Here is a 21975-nt window from a genome sequence, read left to right as displayed (position 1 = left end):
ATATCAACATACTCTGCACTCCTGTTTAACTACTGCCCCAGCTCCTGCTGGGACTGTGTTTGGCACACAAGATATCAAACTGAAAGCCAAAGTACCAGTGTTAACTTTGGTGATGTTCTGACTGTGGAGTAGAACAATTATAGGGCCCAAGCATCCCAAAAAAGCCAAAGTTTCTTGGGGACCACAAACAAAGAGGGTGAAGTTTGTCCAGTCTGACTCCATTTGAGAGGCACTGTGAAGATACTGCCAAGGAATGTGCCATTAAAATTTTAGTAGAGGGTTTGGAAAGCACATGGATATTCCATTCCTGAAGTTCTGTAACAGTAAACAGAAAAACATTCTATACCAATTTATCCATGAAAAGTAATAACACAATCCTTTACTCAGTCATCCAGCATGAAAACACTAGCTACAAATAATATTTCATTATTGACAAAACGTCATAGCAAATTCTATTTCCATTTACATTTTGTTAAAGCCATCTATGACAGCTTATCAAAAAAGTCTTCAGCTTTTTGCTGGTTACAGGCTCAAGAGTACACGAAGGAAGCACAGCTGGAACAGGACCAGATCTTGGGGGCGTGGGTCAGACTTGAAAAATATTTGTCCAACCTGAAACTAAACGTAGATTGACTGGAACAATTAAAGATGACAACCTGCCAGAAACATGCGGTGCTATTAGGTGTTACAGGCACTTTCTAAGCATCCTTCTACCCCGTCAGCCTTACAAAATGTGGCCCCCCAGGATGACAATCCAAAATACCACTGAACATAAACAAAACCATGAAACTTTAAGGATAGACCAGAAAAATGTTAGTAGTGTTTCTGTACTGACATCCAGTGAACACGGGCATTAAGGAAGCTGAAAGTTTACTGTATAATGGCAAAATACAAGCAAAAATGCTCATCTCTGTAGCTCAGGAAACATTGGCCCCACAAGCAAAATAAACATTGTTTGTGTTTACTGTACAGAAAAAGCAGCAGTGTACGCATTCCAAACTATTATCACTTCCCTGAGATACAAGCACTATCTTTTAGTTAAGCTAAAGAGTTGACACAGTCCAAGTCAAATCTATTTTTACAAGATATGGTCTTACAGGAAAAGCAAAGGCTCGGTTCAGCTCCTGCACCATAAACTGCACATGAGTTGAATCTTGCTACAAATTGCCTGGGAACTTCCCCAGGTCAATAGTCTTAAAGAAGTGGATGATAAAATATAGAGGTGTTATTGACAGATATAACTGAGAAAATCCAATTTGTATTTTAGATCATGGAAATACACCAATGAAACATGACACGTTACCTGTAGACATTTCAGCAGAGATTGAACTGGAAATCTCAGAACGATTAGAGGCTGGAGGTCAATAAAAGGTACAGAGATGCTGGAGGGAAGATGAGAATTCCTCGGGTTCCACAAGGCACCACCGCCAAACATCACTGGCTGCCTAGGAAGCAGGCCTGCAGCATCACAAAAACTGTCCTCTCCAGCACCTGTCTGCTGGGGAATGAGCAGGCTGCATCTTTGCCAGTTCCACCCACCCACATTGGGATGGGGAATGGGGTTAGATTATAGGATTTGCCACTTTGACAGAGGTATCAACGGACAAGCAGAACACCAGCACCTCGTACCTCCAAGCACTCAATATTTCTCAAGACCAAGACACTTACAATAGCACGCACTATTTCAGAAGTGACCTGCCAGCAAGTTAAATGAGCTAGTTGCCTAAGAGCATTTAGATGGTATAACCATTTAGGAAAAAGTATCGACCGAGCTGAAAAATTGTACCTCTCCTGAAGTCAGGCCTGAAGGGTTTTGCTTCCCAATAAGTGCTAAGACAGAAAACTGCAGAAGCACGTTCGGTGAAGTAGTTAAAGTTGCAATAACAATTAGGAAGGATCTCCATTAGGTATCCTGAGCCAGAACAATCATCATCATCATAACACTGAGTTAGCTGATGTAGGTCCAAATTCAAGCTAAATTAAATGGCCACAAGGCAAAGAATAACAAACAGAAGCACCAAGATCCACAGAACTCACAGCCCAAAGCAAATGAGTTATTAGTCTGAATCATAACTCAAGTTTCTGCAGCTCCATTACATTATTACCTATAAAAATAAAAAGCCTTTGAGTTAAGTCCACAAAGCAGTGGAAACTCCAAGTCTGAAAATGGTAGAAATGCCACTAAGATTGAAATCTGGTAACTTCAGCATTGTACGAAGTGACCAGAGCCTCAAGCAACTCTTACACCTAGAGTTTGTCATACAGCAAAGAAGCCTCAGGTCTCCACCTGCTTTGAAAAACCTGAGGCACTCAGCCGATCCTGGTTAATATTATCACCTAGAGGAGTCAGTGCAGGAGCCTGCTCGAAGCAGGACACTCTCATCCTGACCAAGTGACCTGAGCAACTCACTGGCCTTTCTGAGGACAGAACTCTCTCAACTGAGGCTTCGTCACCCAAAATCGGTGCCTGATGGTCCCCATGTAACAGATTCTTTCCAAACTCGATTCCAACACTTAGTAGGAATGCCAGCTATGAAAAATCCTCCCCAATGTGCAACCTCGAGTACCATACACACTCAGCTACCTCCAGCCTTCTCCCCACCTGAAAGCTCACTACTTCTCCATTCCTCACGTGGTCCAACTTCACGACTGCTTAAGCCTAGCTCCCTAGGAAGAAAGGTGGAAAAACACATTTAATTGATTACAGCGTGTCAGTTTGGAGGGCTGCGATCCACACTACTTCACGACAGGGCACATAAATGCATGCGGATCCACATCATGGCCACGGCGACGTTTCTGTGGCTGCACGAAGCCAAAGTTGCCCATTGCCATAACAACACAACAGCTTCTTCCCGGCTGAGAGCTCGAGGCTGGGAGCAACGCTCCCAAATCCTCGACGGCGAGAAATTCGCGAGGCTGTGTGGCGATTTACGAGATATATGGCCAGGTGCGCGTTTGGTTAATTAGAGGTAAATTGTCAAAGCGAAGATGGTTTTGCAGGAATGAGGTGGCGACGCCGAGATGCTCGGGAGCAACACCTGCCGCTCCGGGCAGCGAACAAACCGCCTCACGAAGATAATTTGAGGAGGTTACGCCAATTCCCGAGCCCCCCCCCTCCCCAACCCGTGTTGTTTTTCCCTATTTCTCCGCACAGCCCGAAACCCGCCGCAAAGTTTCGATTTTGCTTTCGCCGCCCGGCTGCCGGCAAGACAACGCCAACTTTCCGTGGGCTTTCACCACCACCCTCGGGGAAAGGAAGGAGCTCGGGGGTGTGCGGGGACCCACCCCGGGGAGCACCCCACACATTTTGGGGCAAAAAACCCCACAACTCCCGGCACCCCCCCTACCCCCCTCCCCAGCACCGCGCTGCCGGGAGCCGCCGCCTGCCTCCGGGCGATGGAAAAAGGGGGTGGTAAGAGGAAAGTTTGTCCCCCGAGGGGTCGTCGCCACTCACCGCCATGGCCCCGCCGGTGCCCCGGCTAACGGCTCGCTGTCGGAGGGCAGCTCCCGATGGCGCAGCTCGGGCAGGGGCGGCGCCGCTCAGCCCGTGGAAGCTTCCCCCACCCCTCCGCCCGCCCACTCCGGGGTACCTGCGGCTCAAGCCCGAGCACCGCCGGCGTCACCCGCACCTGTCAGCGCCTCCCGCCGTGGCCGTGGCCGCGGTTGTGGCCGCCGGGGGTGGTGCCGGTGCCGCCGCCACCGCCGCCGCCGCTTCCCCGCGGGCTCCGCGCTCGCCGCCGCCTCGCCCGGCGGAGCGCGGCCGCCATCTTGGTGGAGGGCGGGGAGGGGCCGCGAGGGGGCACTTGGCAGCGGAGCGCACTGCGCCTGCGCGGGGAGGGAGGGGGGGAGGGAGGGGGGAGGGAGGTACCGCTGGGGGGGGATGAGGGAGGGGCGGGGCCGTGAGGGGGCGGGGCCTGAATCGCGATGGAGGCGGGGCCTCGTCATGGGGTGGGGCTGGGGGCTGGCCCTGAGGGGGGCTCCACACAGCCATGAAACCTTTAGGGTTGGAGAAGCCCTTCGAGATCACTGGTCCAACCATCCCCTACCACCACCATCACCCACTAAACCGTGTCCCCAAGCACCACATCCAACCTCTCCTTGAACACCCCCAGGGACAGTGACTCCACCACCTCCCTGGGCAACCCGTCCCAGTGCCTGACTGCTCTTTCTGAGCAGAAATGTCTCCTCATTGCCAACCTGAACCTCCCCTGGCACAACTTGAGGCCATTCCCTCTAGTCCTATCACTAGTTATTCAAGTTCACTTTCAGCCTTTCCTTCTCAGGGGGGAGAAACAACAAGTATCTCTGCCCATACCCACCCCATATCCACCATCCCCTCTGCCAGGAAAAAACACATTTTTTCCACTCACTTTGCAGGGAGGACCCACCTTCCCTCAACACCTGCAATGCTCAGCCGATATCCTGAATGCTAATTTGTGATTATCTTTCGCTTAACGTTTGTCCTTTCAACCATTATAGATTGAAATGATTTTCCTACAGTGTTGGGCTTAATGACCTTCTGCAGCAGTGGACTGAACAGAATGAGATGCTTTATAAAGTGGTTTTGTTAATTTGCCTTAAAGTTCTCTGTTATTAAGTTAATAAGTTGTTATTTCTCTTGCATTTCATCAGTGCTGAAATTTTATAGCTTAATGGCTTTTATAGCTTAACGGCACACAGAAGATAGCCCAAGGGTGCGCCAACTGAAGTTTGCTGCTGCGAGCAAAATCCTGGTTGCTCGCTGCAGGCCCCTCTTCCAAAACTCATAATTTCACCCGTGAAACAGCAGCCGAGGCAGTGCCTCGTCGAATCTCCGAAACTAGAGAGACTTGGGCCTGATCAGCGTTTGGATGAGCTACCTCGTTAGGTGCTGCAGAAAGCGCTGCTGGTGATTCATCCGGTGGCATCCGTCTGTCTATGAGTCAGGGCTGAACAAATGCCACTGCACAGCATTTGCGGGTTGTGTTGTCCAGCTGCACAGAGCTGGAGATCTTTGCCAATTGTAGCTGCTGGGAGATTGCTTAGTTTCCTATCTTACCCTAGTTTTGATGCAGGTTTCCCGAATTAGGCAGCGGTTTCGGTGGACCGCTCGTAGGCAGGCACCGATCGCCTGGCATTGCTCATCAGTGGTGGGGGAGCCAGGAACAGCAGCATCGTGGTCCTGAGCATTACCGTACGCAGCCACAGGCCCTGGCTTTGTGCCACACAGTTTTGAACAGGGGCAATGCAGCACCAACTGCATGTGCACCACTGCCTGAGCACCCTGGGACAAAGCATCCCTCACTTCTTCTCCTGGCTTCCCTGGGATGCTGCTCCCTCACCTCCCTCACAGGTGAAATTAAGTAATCCGTGCAATGTTTTAGGTGTATGGGGGTAGAGAATTTACAGTAAGGAAAGGGAAAAGCTGAGAGTGTTTTGGGCTCTTCTCCCTATCCAGACACTGGTCCAGATGGTGTGTAAGTTTGCATTGCATAACACAGTCTGCTTCCTTCCTTTTTAGGTCATAGATATTTAAATACCTGTATATAAAATTCCATTTTCTGCTGGAAGAACAATTAAAGTCACCTGAAAATCATTCCAAATAATATTAAAAGTAGGTGGAAGGAATGGGGGAACTAATATAGGGCCTTCCCTATCTCTTTTTATGGACTTATGTGAATAAATGGATTTTTCTAAATCAAAACTAAATTAGATTGGAATTATTTGCTAGTCCAAATTGCATATACAGATCTCAGCTGCTTCCAGAGGATTGACCAAACTCCCTTGCTTTCATTCAATGCAGAACTTCCCAGAAGAAGCCATGGAGACCTAATTTCTTTATAGTGTAGTACCAGATAGACATCCAAGTGCTAATGGTGAACATTTGTTAAATTGATATTGAAAAACAGAAGAGGAGAGGGCAAATCCATCAGAGGAACATTTTGCAATGTACTCCCTTAAGATATATTCTTTGTGTAGTAATGACCCTCTTCTGTGGCTGTCATTTCTTCAGTCAAACAACAGTACTATCTCTAGGGACTTCTGAAGAATTGGTGTTATCATTTCATTTTCATAATTGTGTTGACTCAGAAAAATAAGTAACGATTCAGTGTTTGCGATCAGGATTGGGCAACTCATGCTAATTTTAAAATCTAAGTCACTTGAACCAGTTTTCCAATTCTCTCCATTCTTGCAGGGAATGGGGAAGACTTCAAATTCTGAAATTAAAATATTGTGGCTGAGGATGGAGGGGTTGCCACATCTCCTCAACACAGCACCCCAGTCCCTAGTGGGAGGCCTGTCTTTACACCTCAGGTGACCTGCAATGCCTACACTAGGAACAAGAACTGGGCCTGGCTTTTGGGCTCTGCTGTTGCCAAATGGAGATCCTCCAGTCTGTGAAGGTGGTAGCTGAAAAATGGAGATCAACAGGTTTATCATCCAAACTTCAGTTGAAAACTGTACTGAGAACATTTACTACTCTCTCATGGACCATGAAGATGGCAGTTTGGACTACAGAATGTGAAAAGCATGAGGTCAGTAGCTCTGCTATCTTCTGCCAGACAAGGAGCATGTATATAATGCAAAACTATTAAAGAAGTACCGCCAGTGTTTATTTTCAAACATGGGTAACTAATACATAGAATCATAGAATCATAGAATATCCTGAGTTGGAAGGGACCATTAAGGATCATCAAGTCCAACTCTTGACACCGCACAGGTCTACCCAAGTTCAGACCATGTGACTAAGTGCACAGTCCAATCTCTTCTTAAATTCAGTCAGGCTCGGTGCAGTGACCACTTCCCTGGGGAGCCTGTTCCAGTGTGCAACCACCCTCTCTGTGAAGAACCCCCTCCTGATGTCAAGCCTAAACTTCCCCTGCCTCAGCTTAACCCCGTTCCCGCGGGTCCTGTCACTGGTGTTAATGGAGAAAAGGTCTCCTGCCTCTCGACACCCCCTTACGAGGAAGTTGTAGACTGCGATGAGGTCTCCCCTCAGCCTCCTCTTCTCCAGGCTGAACAGGCCCAGTGCCCTCAGCCGTTCCTCGTACGTCTTCCCCTCCAGGCCTTTCACCATCTTTGTAGCCCTCCTCTGGACACTCTCCAACAGTTTCATGTCCTTTTTATACTGTGGTGCCCAGAACTGCACACAGTACTCGAGGTGAGGCCGCACCAGCGCAGAGTAGAGCGGGACAATCACCTCCCTCGACCTACTAGCGATGCCGTGCTTGATGCACCCCAGGACACGATTGGCCCTCCTGGCTGCCAGGGCACACTGCCGGCTCATATTCAACTTGCTGTCTACCACGACCCCCAGATCCCTCTCTTCTAGGCTGCTCTCCAGCGTCTCATCGCCCAGTCTGTACGTGCAGCCAGGGTTTCCCCGTCCCAGGTGCAGGACCCGGCACTTGCTCTTATTGAACTTCATGCGGTTGGTGATCACCCAGCTCTCCAACCTATCCAGATCCCTCTGCAAGGCCTTTCCACCCTCATTCGAGTCCACAACTCCTCCAAGTTTGGTGTCATCAGCAAACTTGCTCAAAATACCTTCTATTCCTACATCCAGATCGTTTATAAAAATATTGAAAAGTACCGGCCCTAAAATGGAGCCTTGAGGGACCCCACTGGTGACCGCCCGCCAGCCTGACGCAGCGCCATTCACCATAACCCTTTGGGCCCTGCCCGTTAGCCAATTGCTCACCCATCGTATGATGTTTTTATTTAGCTGTATGGTGGACATTTTGTCCAGGAGGATCCTATGGGAGACCGTGTCAAAAGCCTTGCTGAAGTCCAAAAAAATCACATCAGCTGGTTTCCCTTGGTCCACCATACGGGTGATCTTATCATAAAAGGAAATCAGGTTAGTTAGGCAGGACCTGCCCTTCACAAACCCATGCTGGCTGGGACCAATGACTGCTTTGTCCCCCAGGTGCGCCTCAATACGTTCGAGAACTATCTTCTCCATGATTTTACCAGGCAATGACGTGAGACTGACAGGCCTGTATAACTCCACCAAAATAAATGAACTGTAAGTTCTGAGCAGCTTTATGAGGTGAGAGAAGTTTAATTTTGACATATTGGTAAAACCAAAAAAAATAATGCAGGAAATTTAATTATTACAACATTGCATTACCACTTTGTGTCCTTTCAGGTATCCTATATCTTCACCTGAGCTGAATAATAGTTGTCCTAATCGACCAGGTCTCTTCCAAAGAGGCTGATGAATTATTATGATGTATGAATTATTTGTTGATCTTTGATTTGTCTGAAAGGAGTTGAACTGTGAAAATTCCTCTTTAACGTTGCAATGATGTATGGAAATAAAATATTGATGTATAATGCTAAGCGTGATTCGTTTCAATAGTAAAATACATGTTTGTGGGAAAAAAGAGGAAAAAAAAGAGCCTGAGATTTAATTGATATGATCAGCTGGGTTTTTACATAATTTGGCAAACTAGTAGAATGAAAACACATTGAGCAATAGCATATAATAAAATGTTTATCATGTCTGTAACTGTTTTTCTGACTTTTATCAAAATAGGAAAAAGACACAAATCCACACATCTTTGGCTTCTTTACCTGCTTTTCATGACAAAGATGATAAAAACAATCATTCTCTGACAGGATTAAACCAGCTGAAATGTTAGAATTATGGTACCAAAATGAATGGGAGGATTAAATGGATAAAAATGCTAATCCAGTCATAGACAAGAAAATTCAACCATTCAACTCTGGCATTGCAGGAGTAGCTCTAACACAGTATCGAGAATTTTCAGGAAACTGTAGTTTGTTTAATTCAGAGGGTGGGTGGAATATGCCATTTCCCCATTACTGATTCATCTCCTTTTCTGGAAGAGGAGCCACTGATTTTAACAGGATTACTTACAAAATAGTGTGTTGTTCAACAAGAACAAGCATGGCAGATTGCTTCCTTAAGATGTTCAGGTGCAAAAACAAACCCAACTCTATGAGAAAGAATTAATTAGTCAAAAATTTTCAAACTTTGTGCCAAGATTAAGAGTTCAAAAACATTAGTTGGAGCCCAGCTGGCAGAGTAGTTTAATTGTGTGGGATTTCATTGGGTGTATTTGCCAACTGGAAAAGCAAAATGAAGTCAGGGATTACAAGCACAGGAAGAGGAACAACATGGTTTAGACCTCAAGTTCATTTATCTCACTTTATTAAAGCAGAGGAATATATACGGCACAGAACTACTGGTAATGATATTACTTTTTAAACTCTAGACAAGAACCCTACATACAAATGGTGATATACTCCAAACAGCGATATTCACCTTGGGATTCTTGAAGTCGATTCTTGTAAGTCATCAGTTGTTTCTGCATAAACATATTGAGATGGGCCACGAGTTGAACTGTGATTTTCCCATCGTGAATTGAAGCTTTCATTTCATATTACAGAAATCCTTGAAACTATACTTAAAGCAGTGGTTGTAGGCACCAACAAAGTGCTTTTTATTGGCTTCATCACTTTTAAAAACCGCTGATGTTTGTTTTGGCTTTGTGCACTGAGATATTTCTGAGCTGCCTTTAGTGATCTCTTAGTAAACTAACAGATGGTTGGCGATAGATAAAGCTGAATAATAAGCCAGTCCTGGTTGTAATGAAAATGTTCACCAGAAGCATACTTTGAATTTGTGCTTCCACTCTGCTTGGAGTGGATTTGAAATTATTTTCTGGCCTTCCTTTTCAGATCATGATTAAAAGTTAAGCATCAAAAAATCAACTGGATGAAAGCAGAAAGACTTGCACAATTCATGTGCTAAATTTGTACTGCCTAGGTTACTAGTCTTTATTTATATAGGATCTTTTTCCTTCTTGAATATTCAGGAATTTCATACCTGGGTTTAATTTTTTCTAGCAGATTTGCTCTCAGGATAAACTGTAGCTTTCATCTGACCAGATGGACCACTGAGAGCCAAGCATGGACTGTCTGGAAGATTGTTTTTCTTTCGGTGAAACAGCTATACCTGGCAGCATTTCGGATGGGTTGACTGTGTTTAGGACTTTTTGATCTAGTCCAGTAGCAAGGAGGTTACCTTTCTGATTTAAGCAGCTCTGCCTCTAAGTCGAGGAGGTTTGAGACACACAAGATTTCCATTATCTCATTCTGAAATGCTGGCTTTGGAGTTTTTGCTGTGACTCTTTTTTTCCAGCCTTTTGAAATACCAGGCCCATGTTGTGCTTGCAGACAAAGAAGTTGAAGAAAGTTTTCATCAACCTTTTCACAGAAGGGTGTATTTCAAACTTGTTCAGTAAAAAGGCCTCGCAGTGCAAGTCCTTGTCTGGCAAGATAACAGCCTGAGTTCAGTGTGCTCATGGAATACTAATTAGTCTCTTCATTCAGATTTTCCTGTTTTCTTTTCTTTTCTTTTCTTTTTTTTTTTCTTTCTCTTTCTTTCTTTCTTTTTTTTTTCCTTTTTTTTTTTTTTTTTTTTTTTTTTTTTTTTTTTCCGAGAAGACTGAATATTTAGCATGTCGCCAACATTCTCTGTGGTTTTCTGGAAGAATTTAACTGCTTCATGGTGGCTAGGAGAAAGCTGGTTCCTCTCGTATTATTTTTTTTTTTCAAGTCTGTTTCTTCCAAATGAAGTATCCAGACGGTGTGAAAGCATTGTCCGTGTGTTTAGACAAACACTGTTTGCACCTCCAAGCTCTGCAACGGTGGAAATCGAGTGTACTTCACCAGCTTCAGAATAATGGAGCCATTGAAAATCTTCAGACCAGGATGAGCACAAAGAACAGTCTTGTTTTCTGAAGTTATGTGCAGGAAAAAGCTCAGGCCGTGGCTGATGAGGTGTCTCAGAAATGTTAACAGTGTCAAGCAACTGGCAATTGGTTCCTGTGGCAGGAAATAGCAAAGGCAGCTCAGCGCTATGAGCAGTAGAAGCTGGCCTTATTGTTGTTGGAATTGTAGTTTCCTCCTTTTTTTAATTGTCTGTGTTGTAAGTGAGTTTGCTTCAGCCCCCGGAGAATATGTATTCTGCTTTTGCGTGGTCTCTGCTCCTCTGGTAGGAATGGTACTGGCTAACGCACACACAGCTCTTGGGCAAGCTAAAACACTTTGCTGGTCGCTTGGTTTATGCAACTGCATTTGTTGCAGAAAAGCTTGGAACATAGCAGGATGAAGACGAGGAATAGCCTACGCCATGAAGGACTATTAAAAACAAAGACACCACCTCTGGCTGAGGGAGTCTCAGAGCCACAAATTGCTAGGGGCTGGGAAAATATTGGGGAGAAGTCTCACTGTGCAGTTGCCCATTGCATTGCTTCTGGCCATTGCTGGAGACAGGATGCCGGGCTTTGGTCTGCCCCACTATGCCTGGTTTCGTCTGTCTGCTTTAATATTTTCTCTGTGCACAATGTTTTTAACAAAGAATACACAATAAATTAAATTGTTTTGTGTTAGTCAGTAAGTAAAAACCCTTACTTGAAACCAAAGGCCCCAGATGGGGTTTTGTACAGTTCTGTGTGTTGATATAGTTGGTGATGAACATTAGTATATGCGAGACATGAGTAGAAAACATAAGTACCTGCTAAGGTCTTAGATTCTTGGCAAGAAAAAATTGCTCAGTGAAGTCAAGTCCTTTTGTTCTCCTTGAAGCATCTCTGTGGTTCTGGCTGATTCTGCTTTAATGCTGTAAACTGTTTAATTCTGCTTTAATTTTCTCCAAAGTAACCTGTGATCTTTCCAGGCACTTCAAGCAGAGACAGTAGTTAAACCTTGTTGCGTGGCTGATTCGGAATACTACTGCAGATACCTCTTTTCAGCCCAGAAGACTCTTGACTGTAGAAGTTAGCACATTCCTACAAGCAAATATACAACTGACAAATGCTCCCTATAAAGTAATAACGATAAGAATGGAAAGAAACAAAAATAAGTAGTCTGAGCTTCTATTTGATATTTTTCAGCTTGAGCTCTCTGAATCCAAGCAATGAGTACATTCAGAGATCATAACTCAAGCAGATTTCTCGTACACTGACCTTCCAAATGATTAGTCTTGCATTTTGTCTTTTTTTTTTTTTTTTTTTTTTTTTTGGAAGGACCTCTCTTTGGAAGGGAGGATCACACAGCTTGAAACATTGCTGGCGGCATGAAAAAAGAGGATAATATTTCTTCTTCATGGTGTTTGGTCTGGTAGGAATCACTTCTTGTCTGCTCCAGGGCAGATGAGCACCACTCCAAAGGCCCTGGCAATTGAGAAGGGTCTGGGGACAGAATCGACACCGTCAGCATGACCCACTGTCCTCAGCTCAGTGTCAGGGTGAGAAGATCCACCGCTGTCTCACCCTGGATTGTGCAAACAATACTTGCGTGTATTTGCAGAATTTTATCTGTCTGGTGAAATGTTAATTTGGGTTTTTCTGGTACATGGCATGAAATATGCTTTTTTTTTTTTTTTTTCTCTTTCAGATTCTAGTCACAGTGTGGCCTGTCATCAAAGACATGGTTGAGTCTTGCTCCTCTTTTCCTCCAAGATATTGCAGAATTGGCTCTTCAGTCTCAGATCTACCACAGCGTTTTCCCTTTTTGTATCCTTGTTGTCCCTTTGGTTTAGATGCTATTCCTTTATTTTACTTTCAATGCAGTGTGGCTCTCCTCATTTTTTATTTTTATTTTTTTCCTGTTCCATGTTTTTTCTTCCTTCTGGCATTAAATGAAAATGGGTAGAGACTGAGTCTACCCTAGTAGGCTGGAGTCAGAGATAAAGGTCTTTTACCATCTTTCTTTCAGCTGGCACTTGCTGACTGAAGACACAGAAGTATGTGATATATAAATCTCTTCTTGATGCCTTCTGTGTATCTGTAGGGATTCAGCTCCTCTGGGACTTTTACTTGTTTCACTCTTCAACTTAAGATTATTTTTTTTTAATTTCTTTTTGCTGCTGGCACAACAGCATGTTCATTAATCACTCAGACCCAAGGTGCTCGAAAGAAATGGTCTTTATCTGGTGACACAGTTCCAACAGCTTTTGCCTAACAGAACGTGTGCTTTTCCAGAGCTCCTCCTGGGATATTTTTGTGTGTCTGGAAAGAAAGCCCACTGAAAGGTATAACTGACTGCTACAGGGAGAACAGTTTGGCTGCAAGATAAGGAAAGCAGTCTAGACAGATCTGTCTCAGCACACAGGATGAGATTATTTTGCCTATCTGAAGTTCTGTTCTAATTGTTTAGTGTGTGTGTTTATATTTTTGGTGATGACATCCTATTCCTTCAAGGATTTTTTATGAGAAGTAATCAGACTTGTCTAGCCTCACAACCTCCTACAAATCATAGTTTGCTTGGGAGTTTAGGTCTTGTGTTCAGAGGTGCTAGCTTCACTAAAGATGTTTTCTTTAGGTGGATGAAAAAAACTCATATTCCTGTTAGGGAATTTTAATGTGCAATAGCTGAAGTATTTACCTTCATTCCAGCATCATGTGTTTTGACATTTCAAGCTGCGGGGGCTTTTAAAGCATGGTGCGTGTCAAAAAGATGTGGGGCTACACCTGGAATGCTAAAGGCTAATGTGGACGATATTGTGATACTGCGTGGTGGCAGAATCAATCAGTGACTTTCTTGGGTCAGATTTACACATACCACAGGGGTAGCCCCCAAATACCTGCAAGACTAGACTTGTGGGCTGTTAAACAGAGTACTCACAATATAGGCTGACAAGTGCCTTTTTCACTTTTCCAGGCATCTTTTTGTTGCCTGCAGACAGTCTGCCAAAGAATCTTACGTTAGCTGATGGGACGACTGTGTCCAGAAGCATTTTAGAAAACCTTATTGGAAAGTGATATGGATAGAGTCACTACATTGAACTCTGATCCTGTATGAGGTAAGAATACAGCAGAAAAACTTTTAGAGGAAGCAACAAAAATATGCTATATGAGACGAAAGGCCAGGTCACTAGATGTTGTGAAGAAACACACAAGGGATGATACAGTAGGTATATGCAAAATTTTCCTTAGGTTCTCCAAATTTGTGAGCTCAAGGGAGTTCCTAGAGAGGCTAATATGGCGGTACATTTAAAACTGATGAGATGTTTCTCTCCAAAAAGCACACAGACTTTCAGAACTCATTATTCAGGCAGAAGGTTTAGGAGAAGTCAAATAATAATAATAAAAAATAATAATAAATCTGCCGCTGCCACAAATAGACGATCACATGCAGGAGGTTATAAAACTTCATGTTCCAGGATGAAAGTCAGCCACTTCCTATTTCGGGTCAGGAAGACACTTCCCCTGGAGGTATGCTATTAAGGATTGTCCATTACAGGATTTTTAGCTTTAGATCTCAATCTAAGTACTATCAGCAGCAGTGTCAGACTAGACGAACCACTGTTTGGTAACTGCTGGTCTACTCTATTCTGAATTTAACACCCATTTTCATATGTCTCAGACTGTGCTGCCCTATTTTATTTTATTTTATTTTTTCATTCTTTTTTCTCATGACGGATCATCAGAAATAAGAGGAAATCATTTCCCTGCTGATCTAGCTACTATCTTGTTTAATATGAATTTCATGTTTGGAGGAGGTGGTTTTCTTTTCCCTGAAATACGGCAAGCAAAATTCTGCTTACCATGGGTAACAAAAGCCAAATTGAAACAACAGTCCCTAATTTAGTATCGGAATCTCTGTACATTTCAGGGCTATAAAATGCTCCTATATTTTTGCTGTGGTGCTTATCGTGAGTGAGCAAGCTGCTCGTTAATGATGCTCACTGACTCACCTTCCTGTCCACTCTGCCTTGGGAAGATGGACAGTGGATGTGACGCTGGCAGGAGGGACAGCAGCAAGTGAACACACCCTGATAAGCCATTAGCAGAGAGCATCAAACAGTCAGTGCAGAAAGCCAAAAAATGCAATTAATTCTCCAAAATAGGAGAAAGTCTGCTCTCATTTTACTCAACATCACCTCAATCAACTCGTAAGTTGCTTCAGCCATTTTTTAAGCAGTAAAATATTAAATGTGATCAGTCTTTCACAGATACCAATTTCTGATCTGCTTAAAAGGATGAAGAAACATGAAAGCTATGTTTTGCGTACTGAAATACTTGGAAGATTCCTGTTCAGAAAGGAAAGCATCCCCTTCTCCTTGATCCTCTGCACCAGACTACCTGTAGCTGCCATCCCTATGTTAACACACATGTATTTTAGGCTGTATCACAAAGCTTGAATCATGAAAATTGAGGTCTGTGGCATAGAAAAAGTCTTTTGTACACCAGTAAAGCTGTTTCTCTGGCTGGTAAAAGTATATGGGATGTTACCTTTTAGTTTATTAGGTAGATTAATTACAGGGTTGTAGCTATAGTCCTGCAGTTAAACCACAGGAGTCTTACTTATTTTTCACTCTCTCAGTACTCTCCATAGTTAAATCTCACTCTTAGAGAGAATTTATTTTTCATGTGCAACTTTAAAATGAACTCTCCTGAACCATTATGCTACTTGGAGAGTAGCATCTATTAAAAAATATAGATACATTCCTATGGTTTTATGCAGTCAATAACTCAAAATAGCTTGTGCCTACCACAGCACAGCTATCGTGAACTTAGTCATTCCCACAGAGGGTCTTTGTTATGCTTGAAAAATACCAATTTTGAAATCAAAGGATCTGGTTCTTATTTGCACGATTGTGCCAAGAGGCCTTATAGTGGTTGCAAAAGACATTGCACAGACCTCCTAGTCTCCAGTGCTGAGGCATGAGACTTTAACAGCATTGCCCTGCTCAGACTTCCCACAGCGTATGACCCTTCTTCTGGCACTGATGCAGCAGAGCCCTGTTGGATGGCACCACCCCATTGTCTATGGGTCTTTTATGAAATACTTGAGCTAGATTTTCCTGGTAGTGCCATTGCTTTAAATTCTTAACTTTATCTCATCCCCTTGTTATATCTGGTTGACTGTTTCCTTGAGGTGTCTGGCTATATCACGATTTGCATACACATATATATGCAAATACACACATGCATATATGTATTTGTGTTCATAGAGTCACAGAATCACAGAACCATAGAATATCCTTCATTGGAAGGGACCCACAAGGATCTTCGAGTCCAGCTCCTGGCTCCACACGGGACCACTCAAAAATCAGACCATGTGTCTGAGAGCACTGTCCAAACACTTCTTGAATTCCAGCAGGCTCGGTGCTGTGACCACCACCCTGAGGAGCCCATTACAGAGCCCAACCACCCTCTTGCTGAAGAACCTTTTCCTAATATCCAAGCTGAACCTTCCCTGATGCATCTTCACGCTGTTTCCTTGGATCCAATCTGTTTATTCCTGTTACTCTGACTGCTGAATAAAGATGCTTCATTTTACACTCAACAGAAAAGCTTCTTACCCTGTTTGTACACATTGGGTTCCCTCTCAGTTCCAAGCACTATCACTTCAATACAGAGTACCATTTTTCCAAAAAGTGCTGAACCAGCTCATTAGCCATAAAACAACCTTAATTTCTCAGTAGATGTGCTCACTGCTCCAGCTGTAATTTATTAGTAGAGGTGCCACTAATCTTCAGACCCCTGGAGCAGGACTGCCCAGACTTTTCCTCAATGATGCATACTTCGGGCTACATGAGATCTGTAATTTCTGAGAAGAGCATAGACATAATTAAACATTTTTTGGGTCCCTTGCCCACATGCTAACATGACATTTGTCATGGGGTGCTGCCTGCTTCTATCCCAGCATTTACTATGTGAATGCGGTTTCATCAAGATGAAATACACCTAAAAATGCCTCTTTTCTCCCTGACTTTACAAGGGACTTAGACCAAGTAGCTGATTTGTAGAAGAGCAGTCAGACGGTCGGCAGTCAGATGAATTACAGTTGAAATGGCAACAGATACATAGCTGGACCCTGTGAAGGCTTTCACACAGGGACCACAAAGCCTGCCTGCATCTGGTGCTCTTCTGCCTCCTCTTCAGAGCCTATCAACACTCATGAATATTGTAGGAGACCAAAAGACTTTTGATTTCATATATGAGGTATTCCTTGCTATAAGGAAAAAAAAAAAAAAAAAGATTTTTCAGAGGAGAAATGATTTAATCTGGCTTTCAGCTTAATATCTGTTTATATAGTGATAATTTCCATCTCCGCTATATTGTCTTTCAGCTGTAATATTGTCTTCACTTGGCAGCCAACTTATTGAAGTCATTTGCCACAGAAGGTTTCGAAACATATTATTTATGGCTCCAGCCTGTCACCCTCAGACAATATTCTGAGGTGATGTAATGCAGCTGCTCACAGCATTTCTATGTCTCTACACTTTGCTAGTGTTTTTTGTACTTTGTTTGGTCTGCAAAAATAGAAAAGCCATTACTTCTGTTAGAATTCTGTGAAAAGATACATAAAACTAATAGAAACAATCCTCTATATTCGGTTTTGAAGTTTCTAGATTAATTATTTCCTATAGTGCAATAGGGTTAAGTAAGTTCTGATCAATTTAACTTGAGTATGTGAGCTAACTCCATGCTTCTTTGTCTTTGTCATACCTGGATTTGGTATTTCAAAGTGCTTTTGAGACTATTTTCATTGTTAGGAAGAGAAGTGACATTTTTTTTTTTAGAATTCTTGAATGAGTGAGTTCACAGTTAGCATGACATATGAGACTCATTTCCTCATTTGTTACTATTTTAGACGTATACTTATCCTCCCACTTGTTCCTGAAAAAGTTCTGTTTCTTGTAGATTCTCCACCTTAAAAAAAAAAAAAAAAAAAAAAAACCACCAAAAAACTATAAACACTAAAGTAGCTCCCCAGTCTGGCAGACAGTGGGTAGTTCCTTTGAATAATGAATAGGAATGTCTGCAAGCCTGTGAAGGTCATGTCTTTGTGGACATTTTGGTAGGTCTCCCTTTAGCAATGCTGTGTATCTTCTGTCTACCAGCCACCTAATCTAGGTTCCCTCTGTGGTCAGTGGAGAGGAATGGGCACTTCCTGGGCACATTTCATCCACCTGGGAGATAAAAGTCTATAAAAAGTTGATGGGTTGAATTCTGACTGTAAATGGCAAGTCAAGAGTCCTCCACATGGGATTTTATTTCATTCCCTTGTCCTGACATTAGTCTCTGTCTGGTTCTTGGCATAGCTCAAAACTTCTCAGAGCTGCAGTGCCTACCCACAGCTCTGAGACTTTGGTACGGTACCAAGAAGTCATAGTGCAATATCCAGATGTCCTACGAGGAGGAGGTGTTGTTCACCTTGCAAGGAATTGTTACAAGGCCGCACTGACTGTTTTCATGGTTTCCTCTTTCACCAGCAGCTTTGCTACCAGCTCAAACGTACAGATGGCCTTGTACTTAGACTATTTGCAAATATTTGCATGCATTACACTGGTTGGAGGCACAGTGTTTTTTGGCCCACCTGCCAGTACTTTTTCATGTTAGTACTATTTAATGATCTTTTGGTCTTCAGAGATTTGCATTTGTAAAAACTCTTCCCCTGGGTGTAGTCAATCTTATAAAACTGTAAGCAGCAGAAGTATATGAAGAATAAGAAGTAATGGAGTAAAGAAAAATAAGAATACTGATTTGTAGAGTGCTATTTAGTGCAAACTTGTCAAGTGTATCTTCTCGTAGAGATTTAATGAAGACCAAAGTCATTTGAGATGACCACGTAATTGAAAGGAAAATGTTCTCTTCTCTTGTGGTCAGTGATGTATCGACATGGTTGGTTGTGGCAAATTAAGTTGCAACTGAAATTTTGTTTCCTTCATCGTGTTTGCTGGGAGGCCAGCAGAGAATATTTTAAATGCATGTCCTTGTTTTAACTTTAACTGTGTTGCTTTGATTTCTATTACTTGTGTTTTGTAAAACCATTAGTGTTTTTTTTTTCTTATTTGCCTTTAATCTCTGATATACTCCCAGCCTGAATTAAATCCACCATACTTTATTCATCTTACTTTAGATGTAAATCATTACTGTTTTCTCCATTTGTCTTTTAAAGAGAGTATCCGGAAAATAGTATTTAACCTCAACAGAAAGCTATGTCCTAAACAGAGAACTATTTTCTCTTTTACAGACGAAATAGCTAGTCTCCGGTTGCTCTAGTGTGAATATAGTTATACAGTCCTCCCAGCAATTTTTTGCTGACAGAAACAATCATAGGTAAAATAGTAGTTTTGGTTCCCATGAATTTCTAAAATAGGACAGTGATATTTTTCTTTTTCTTTCACAGCTCTTATAGAGGAAAATTTTGTTCCAGCAGAAAACAAAAAATCAAGATTTGATGCCCCTTCTACACTTTCTGAAGGACTGCTTCCACTCATAGTCTCCCCACATATTGATTTTACAGTCCAAGCTCTCTTAGTGATAAATACACTTGACAGGGCTATTTGGCTGAAGCATAGTAATTAACAGGCAAGATGGTATTCCTAAGATTTAGCAACTGGTTAATTAAATATTATTGTCCACTAGCTAATTCATACGTTTTACTATAAACTCCGAATTTTCTAATTTGTCTTTTCCTTGTTCTATCTAAAATTTAATTAAAGCAGTCTGGTTTGAGTATAAACGGGAGATAAAGACAAGTTATGAGCAATGCAGGAGTGCAAGCTAAGCTCAGCTGCACCACGTGGATTGCACAGAGCGTGGTCAAGACTCCCCGGTGATTCTCCTGTCTTGCTGCAGAGAGAAAGGTTTGGAGATTTTTCCGACCTTGTGCTTTGCTAGTCTGCAGGAGAGCTGCTCAAGAAGTGAACAGCAGCATCAATATTGACAGCAGTTTTGGCTTTAGCTATAAAATAGTCTAACCTCTTTAAAATTATTTTCATCCCCGGTAGCTTAGAGCAGTCAGTTTGTATTCTTGTTGCAGAGACTTTCAGATAAGAAATTGGAAGCAGAGGGGATAGGGTTACAGAACCCAAGTGGGCACTGGTAGACACCAAGCTGAATGTGAGACAGCAACGTGCCATTGCTGCAAATGATAATATACTGGGCTGCATTAGGAAAATCATCACCAGAAGGTCAAGAAAGGTGATCCTTCCACTCTGCTCAGCACCAGTAAGGCCACACCTGGAGTGCTGGGTCCACTTCTGGGCCCTCCACTACCAGGGAGACATGGACACATTGGAGAGAGCCCAGCAGAGGGCCACAAAGATGACGAAGGGCCTGGATGACCTCTCCTGTGAGCAGAGGCTGGAAGAGCTGGGACTGCTCAGCCTGGAGAAGAGGAGGCTCAGGGGGATCTCCCCCAGGGCTGGGAATCCCCGCAGGGAGGGGGCAAAGAGGCCGCAGCCAGGCTCTGTTCAGGGGTGCCCAGCGCCAGGCCAGGGGCAGTGGGCACCAAGGGGCAGGCAGGAGGCTCCCTCTGAGCACCAGGCAGCACTTCTGTGCTGGGCGGGCGGCTGAGCACTGGCCCAGGCTGCCCAGAGAGGCTGGGGGGGCTCCTCCTGGCAGAGCGGCACAAGGCGCCTGCACGGGGCCCTGGGCACCCTGCGCTGGGGCCCTGCTGGAGCAGAGCTTGAGGACAGAGCCTCCAGAGCTCCCTGACAGCCTCAGCAGTTTTTTGATCCTTTGAAGTGTGGACATGTGGACGACAGTTTAGGCTTTCTGTACAATTAATGGAGAACAGGCCCCAGTACTAGTTTCTTACTCTAAATTGCCCTCATGTATGGTTTTCTCCTTTCCACTGACTGCTGAGGGAGCCTAGAAGGCTGGTTATCTAATTTAGCCACCTAAGTCAGGTACTGAAAATTGCTAAGACAGGAATGGTGACACAATAATGGATTTGTTCTTGTGAATTTGCCTGTGAGACGTGCTGGCCAGTAACTACTGACAGTAGTGTTGATAAGGAATTGTCAAGTTTAGAGCAGGAAATCAGAGCTGACGTCTTGATGCCATCAGTTATTGGATACTGAATTCACTGGAATTGTTATTTCAGCAGCCCAGAGGGTGACGTGCAGCAAGACACACACCCATCCCATCCCATCCCATCCCATCCCATCCCATCCCATCCCATCCCATCCCATCCCATCCCATCCCATCCCATCCCATCCCATCCCATCCCATCCCATCCCATCCTTCCTGACAGGGTGCTCTCAGCCAGCACTTCAGACCACATGCAGAAAACATGCTCAGATCCACGGTTTTAGTTTACCCAGCTCACACAGAAGGAATTCAATTACCTCCATTATTGCAGGGAAACACAGACGTGGATGAAAGATGTTACTAAGAAATGAACATGGAAAGCAATTTGTCTTTTTCATGTCAAAATCTGTATGACAGTGATACTCTCTTAATTGAAAGCTGTGTTCCCCTGCAAAAGAAAAAAGAGTCTGTCTTTTCTACCCAGCAATGTTCATTTTGGTTGCTAGAGAAAACACACTTTGAAGAGACTTCAGTGAATATACTATTCTTGCTGTTAGTTTCCCCTGAATCTCTCACAATATAATTAAATGCTGGTCTGTGTAATTGATTACTGCTAGCTGTTACCTGGACATGTCCTGATATTTTCATGAAGACCAGAGGGCACACACAGGGATTTACCAGAATTTTCAGCTCAGAAGAAGAGAGCTTTCCAAGTGGTTTGGGTAAACGTGAGGGCATGTCTGGGCTGTGCATAATGTTCAAAATCCCTGCCTTAGGCCTGCCTGGATGGATACATGTGTAGGGACCAGCGTAATGCCGTGAGGAGACACAAGCTTGAGTCCCAGAAGCAGAGCACCTGCAGCTGTGTGGTGCTACCTCCAGGGTATCTTGCCCTTATTCTTGGAAGCTGCATTGCTGGTGCAGCTGCCTTGTTTCTGGGCCCAGATCTGGTATTTTTAGTGTTGGTTTGGTAATCCAGAATCTTCTGTGTTCATACCCACATTGTCCAGAATTATTTTCCCTGGGATTTTAATGTAAAACTGTTGTGTAGGAGCTAAGAGGAAGTGGTGCATCAAGATCAAAGTGATGGCTTGTTCCTTCTCGATGAAAACAATCTTTAACAGAGTTATTCAGTAATATGCATTTGCATTTAGCATACGGGAACTTGCTCGCAGATCTTGCCAAA

At 43.6% G+C, this 21975-nt stretch overlaps 1 protein-coding gene across 3 annotated transcripts in view; it reads right to left on the bottom strand.

Moving 5' to 3' along the window:
- FNDC3A (fibronectin type III domain containing 3A) overlaps positions 1 to 3793 on the bottom strand; it is a 112287-nt gene extending 108494 nt beyond the window's left edge. The window contains exon 1 of one of the 3 annotated variants that reach the window (XM_038173523.2): positions 3591 to 3793. The gene's annotated coding sequence lies outside the window, so the exon portion shown is untranslated. Of the gene's footprint in view, positions 1 to 3454 lie in introns of all 3 variants that reach the window. The other 2 variants (XM_038173524.2, XM_038173522.2) reach the window with 2 other exon arrangements.
- Between the last annotated feature and the right edge of the window lie 18182 nt (positions 3794 to 21975).

The sequence above is a fragment of the Anas platyrhynchos genome, chromosome 1 (assembly GCF_047663525.1).
Source record: "Anas platyrhynchos isolate ZD024472 breed Pekin duck chromosome 1, IASCAAS_PekinDuck_T2T, whole genome shotgun sequence".
Taxonomy (NCBI): domain Eukaryota; kingdom Metazoa; phylum Chordata; class Aves; order Anseriformes; family Anatidae; genus Anas; species Anas platyrhynchos.
Note: the sequence above shows the minus strand (reverse complement) of the source record. Positions and strands in the feature narration are given on the sequence as shown.